Here is a 6,291-nt window from a genome sequence, read left to right as displayed (position 1 = left end):
TATTCTCAGAAAGAGAAGAAAATATTCCTAATGCTAAACATTTTTTAATGCACATCAGTGTATTAAGTAGGAATGTAAAAAGTCCAGTTCTTTACACACAAGAAGACTGAAGTATTAAGAGATCAGTCCCAGTTTTCAGCATTTCATGTCATTCATTCCTAGCCCATGCAGTACTACCCCTCAAAAATTACTAATTTCTCTTGCTCCTCCCTGCTTTTTTGCTCTCATTTACTGATCTCAGAATGTAGAAATGGGTGGAAACTGTTAGCTGATGAATCCTCTAGGAAAGAGAAGGTTAGAACCTCATTCTTGAATTAAGGAAAGTGGTAAAGTTCCCTAAACTTTTAACAGTGCGGAAGAAGCGCACAAATGCCCCTGTTAGGCTTTATAAAATGTTCACAGAAACCCATGGAAGTAAGAAATTTAGAAGCAATAAGCAGGTTTGATTAAATCAAAACCTAAGCTTTACCTATTATAACCTGGGAAAGAGGTAGACTGGTACAATTAGATATGCTATTGCAGTTTACACCAGCAGAAGCCTTGTCTTTGAGCAGAGAAGCTAGGAAAATATATCCAAATAAAAAGACATGTTGAGCAGTAGAAGCAGAAGACTGAGAAAGGAACTCTGAGGTTAATTCTGACCATAACTCACTCTGTAATATTGCATGGAAAATTATATTTGTCTGGACAAAATGGAAAAGCACTTTTGTCTGCTTCACGAAGATAAAGATTATTTTCAAACAGGTAGAGAGTATTAGGGAATGTTTCTTCAGGCCTAAAAAGATTCAACAAATATAGTAAATGGAACTTCCATGTGCTTTCCATTACTTTAACTCTTTGTGTTTTGATTAAGTCAATAATGTTGCTCATGAATGATAGTTTAAGGATTTTGCGCTTGATTTTGTGACTATTTAGCCATATGTATTGCTTGTTCAAAATGCAAATGCAATTGCACGGCTAATTTCTACATGTAGGCAATTACCTTAACGGATAAAGACAGCATAATTATATCTGCAAGTGTGCATAATTCACTGTGTCTGTGTACACAGTTATCTGATTTGTTCACATAACAGCAATAATTACACACACATATAGTACTATGCCTGAATTATCTGAAAAATTTAGCTTTATGTGGGTTTTGTGACTTTCTTTGCTTTTATTATCTAATTAAAACAAGCACTGTGTAAAACAATGAATAGATGATAAAACTATCTTACATTGTTAAATATTAATCCTTTCCATATGATTGTATTTTCCATACTCAAAACATACTACTTAACTTACGACCATTGTTAAAATGTTAGGTATAAACAATGGCAGGCTCTGCTTGTTCTGTAAACTGGACAGCAATCTATTGTCCAGGGCAGATGTTTGGTAATGCACTTCCACACAACATTTAGGCTCTTAAACATAACATATCGAAACAATCTGATTTTCCTAAACCTTGTTCCTCTACTAAAGAAACCGCAATTACAACTTTTAACACTGTCTGTCTTATTGACTTTAATTTCAGCTGAATTAAAAAGTGGGGAATAAAGCATAAACAAATTTCAATTAATTTGTGGTAGTATGACTGGTTAGATGGAAGCTTTTTGGGACCACTTTTTTTTTTTTTTTTTTACCCTCTGTGCATCCTGTGGTTGTAAATAATCTGGTGAAACTTTTATTTTGGTAGACAAAAAAATTGAAATCATATCCACAGGGCTCATTTTTACTTTGTGCGTTTGCAGAGACACTAAATGCATTTTCAGCGTGACATCTTTGGCTAAAATTGCTATTTTTATTAGGTGCTCCCCTGCTTTTAGCTAAAGCTGATGTATATCTCAAACACTGCAAACTCATTCAAGTGTAAACTGGATCACGTGCACTACTCTGTAAAACTTTGTGTGTTTTAGATTGTTTAGAAAGCATGGCTAAAGGATTACTAGATATTTTCCTAAGTAGTTAATCCACTGTTTTGAACTTAAGATGGAGATTGCATAGAATAATTTTCAGGCCTTTGTTCACGTATTTACTATTCATTAATAATTTACTTGTTCTAAATAATTTTTAAAAAGAAAGTTCTCAATATTGGATGTAAGAAAGAATTTAATAGACAAGTGCTGATACATTTATTTTAAATTCTTACCACTCTCTCTCCTTCTTTTGGCATTATTGGTAGTATAATGGTCACAAAGAGATACAACTTTTTGGAAAACAGCGTCTTTATGAAGCCCCAAAGCATCTTTAATGTGGGAAAAACCTCTGGAAAATTAATACTAAAAATAGAGAAAACAAAGCTGTATTTGATTCTGTTGGTACATTAACATATCGAAGAATGTATTTAATAATTCTTTTCAGAGTCTAATTTCATCTATCATGCAGAAGGTAAAAATCTACTATCAGGCAGAGATTGATGAAAATGTATTTGTGGGCTGTGACTATGCATTTTTGTTGGTAAATATTTTTCTGTTCTTTCATTCCACTGAACACTAGAAGGGCCCTACAGAAATTCCTTGAATTTCATATCTTGGATGAGTTCCATGAAGTATTTAAGTCATATGAAAGCAGCTATTGTTAAACCTTTCCTTTATTTTCCTATTTAAAACCACACATTAAGACCAGTAAGGAAGTTGCCCGAAACATTTCTGAAATTATTAGCATTCCTTTGTTGCATTAAACCTTACCCACAGGCAAAGAAATTTGAATGACATTATCACATCAATTAACAATTTGGGCATTTCAGCAGATTGATGCTAGAGGAAAAATTAAAAAGAATCTTGAAATTATACTTCCATATTTTAACTGCTAAAAAATCTTTAGCTACATCTACTCTAACTTCTGGCCAGTAGAAGTTTCATTGCAGTTTTCTTCAAGATCCAGATTCAATTCACAAGTTTAATTTGGTTGCTATTCAGCTTGCATCCTTGTTTTATGTACATGAAGTTTTATGCCTTTTTGGTGAAGACAAGCATGTGCAAGAAACCTTGACTAATTTCCCACGTTAAGATGAAAATTTGAAGGAAAAAATGCAGTGTTTGCATCTGCAGCTGTAATACTCTTTAAGCAGTTAAGGGATTTAGTTAGTAGTGTCACCTCAGACTAATTTGAAATATTCCACAGAAGGAACGTGTTAGATTCCAGTGTGTACCTGCAATCAGGAATGTGAAGGGCCATATAATTTTCCATAGAGTTAATGTGGGTCTGTCTGACAAACTAATTCATCAATCATCAATTTTTGTCTAAATATGTTCAAAAAAGTGAAGGACCCCCCCCAAATCTGAATGAAAGGTGTAAATGGCTTTAGTCCAAATGTTCTCTCTATATATACTAACAGGGTTTCTGCTTTGCAAAAATGAGATTTTCCTGTTTTCATCTTTGCCACTAAACCTCCAGATTTTAAAAATTATCTGCTATTTCAATAAGTATTCAATCTGTGCAGTTTGTTTTCAAGCATTTTAAATATTCCAAATATCCATAAAAATTACTGAAGTTTCAAGGTATGAAATTGGTCACGAGTATTTAAAAGCAAATTGGAAAACAAAAGAAATGAAATAACATCCCTAGCTGTTCTTCAGCTCAAGACCTGGCACCTCTTTGAAAGATAAGTGCTAGGTAGAACAGAAATTGTTGAAAATTGTACAAGAATAATGAATTGTAATTCAAAGACGTGTGTCGTGCAAGACATCTAATGGGGCCTTCTGGCCTTGAAAGTATGAATCCATGAGGATAAATCTCTGAAACACAAAATGAAATGTTCTCAAGATTTTGTCAGGCAAAATATTTTGTCACTTTTGCACAATGTCAGCTGCAGCCTTTTTCTAGAATATAATTCTCAAGAAAATGCCACTTTATTTGTGGAAAGAAGTTTTCATTTTAGCTGGTTAATGAAGTGTTGTGTTTAGAAGTTCTCCTTTTTTGAGTAAGCTGTCAATCTGCTTTGCTTAAAGGGTTATAAAAGCATTTATCCAGTGTGTGAATTCACGCTTCCAGGTATTTTCAAAATCTGTTTTCCTCATCACTATCTAGGAGAAAAAAGAGGGAGGGAAGGGAAGGCCTTTGGGAGATTGCAGACACTTTGTGGTATGTTTATTTGAAGTGTGAATGGACTTTGGCATGTCCTGGCCATTCTCATGTATCTCATTTGCCTTTTTGACAGTATGAGACAAACATAGAAATAGAATACCAGAAATTTTGTCTGTCAATGCACATTACCCAGCCTCAATTTGTACTGGAACAATGTGGAGAGGTATAACTAGATTTTAGAAAGAGTTTGAACTTAGACTACAGCTGAAACGAAGCGATACACCTTAACATCGGGATGTGGCCAGTTCGGACACAGCTGTAATAACAATACATAAATTCAAGATATATGCAGTCTCCAGTTTAATATCATAAAGATTGTGAAGTCTAAGAGCCCAGAAGTAAGATTTTACTGTAGTATCTGTCAAAAATATCTTGTATTTCATGCCAAGATTTGTATTTCTAGACATTTCCTCTAGTTCAGCCCACTTGGTCACGGTCTTTCCCTGCCTGGTAGATTCTGCATTAGGAGGTGTCACTCACCCCCTTTTGTACCCCTGAATCCTATCTGAAATCTTGCATTTCCATCTGCAGTGATAGAATTTCATCTGCAGTGGTGGGTGGCATTGAACCTTGCAGTTCAAGAGGCAAGCAATGCCACCTCCTCCTCCTCAGACAGCTGATAGAAGAGAGATGGTCGTCTCTGCCTGAGGAAAGGCTTGGACACTCATGTTTGACTTGATTCTCTGCTCTGCTCTTTGTGCTAGCTGTGACGGTCCTGCTCCCAGCTTGCGTCCCACCCCAGCCTTCATGGTGTGTGTTATACAGTCTCTGTGGGTGTATTCCAAGACCAGAGCCATGAAGCCAAATCCAGACGTGGCAAGACTCCATGCCTTGGGTCACTGTGTGACCCGAAGTCTTTCTGAGCACCATTTGACTGGTATTTTGATGATGGTTTCTAGAGCACAAGTGTTAAAGCCCTCGACTTAAAATATAGCTGTTTTAAAAAGCAAATTGTGTACCATTTAAAGTATATCATACTTAAATTGTCAAATATGACACTGTAGTGGGCTGACCTGGCTGGATGCCAGGTATCCACCAAAGCCACTCTCTCACTACCCTCTGCAACTGGACAGAGGACAGAAAATATAATGAAAGGTTCATGAGTTCAGATAAGGAGTGGGAGAAATCACTTACTGATCATGATCACAGGTAAAACTGTCTTGAATGTCAAATTGCTCATTCAGCACTTCCCAGGTGAATCTCAGCTTTCCCCGTTATAGTCCTTTGTTCTCTTCCCAGATTTTTTACTTTGTATTTAGTGGTGTTTAAATTAATTTTGTGAATTTATCCAGCAATACAGGAATGCTCTATGTGATTGTCTTGGTCCACCAATTATTGTTTTCTTTCTGAATTACTTATAAAATACATTAGAATCAATACTGTGTTTAATTCTTGATCAGTGACAGAAGTGCTGAATAGCATAGAGTACTGATCATCATTAAATGAGTTTCCCATGCTGAGATCTACCTATAATCAATTCATAATGGGTTCAATATGCATCTCGTTCATTTCATATATAGTTCTGTTTTTAAAGAAAAAGAGTATCAAGCAGTATGAAGTTAAACCCAAATACTCCTGACAGCTTATGTTATGCAAAACTGATTGGAAAAAATCTTTGTCAGGCACTCTGCTTCACAATGAACAGCTGAGAAATTGTGTTGGTTTGGCAAGACATACTTTCAAAATAACCATTTTGACTGGTCTTACCTTTTGTGGTTTTTTTTAGCTAATTCCCATAACAGATTTTCCATTAGTGTTTTAGAATATAGTAATAAACCTTAAATTAGGATTAAGTACCTTATATTAGGATTAAATTCATGTTTACTTTCAGGAGTGCACAGTACGATTTTTGATTCTCATCAGTCAAAAGAGATATGGGATGATAGACACTTTCAGTCATACCATAATGATTTGAAATAGAAGTTTTTAAAAGAAACCCTAGGAAAAAAATAAAATTTATAGTAAATATTTTATTATCTGTATAAGAAAAGATCTTCAATATATTTCACTTAATGTTTTTAAATTAGGGTTTTGTTGTTGTTGTTGTTTTGTAGTTTATTACCAAGTGTTTGCCACAGGCGGTGCAAATCCATTCCTGTTGGCTACAATGGCCAAAAATGTAGTATTATTGGAGATCTAGAGTCACTACCGTGGTACTATATTAAGTTTCATGTGCGAAAATATAGTATGCTGCTCTCCTCAAGTTGTAGTTTCACAGTATGTCAG

Source organism: Pipra filicauda, unplaced genomic scaffold (genome assembly GCF_003945595.2).
Source record: "Pipra filicauda isolate LSUMZ 115617 unplaced genomic scaffold, ASM394559v2 scaffold445_size546734_pilon, whole genome shotgun sequence".
Lineage (NCBI taxonomy): Eukaryota > Metazoa > Chordata > Aves > Passeriformes > Pipridae > Pipra > Pipra filicauda.
The sequence above is the reverse complement of the archived record's forward strand: the minus strand, read 5'-3'. Positions refer to the sequence as shown.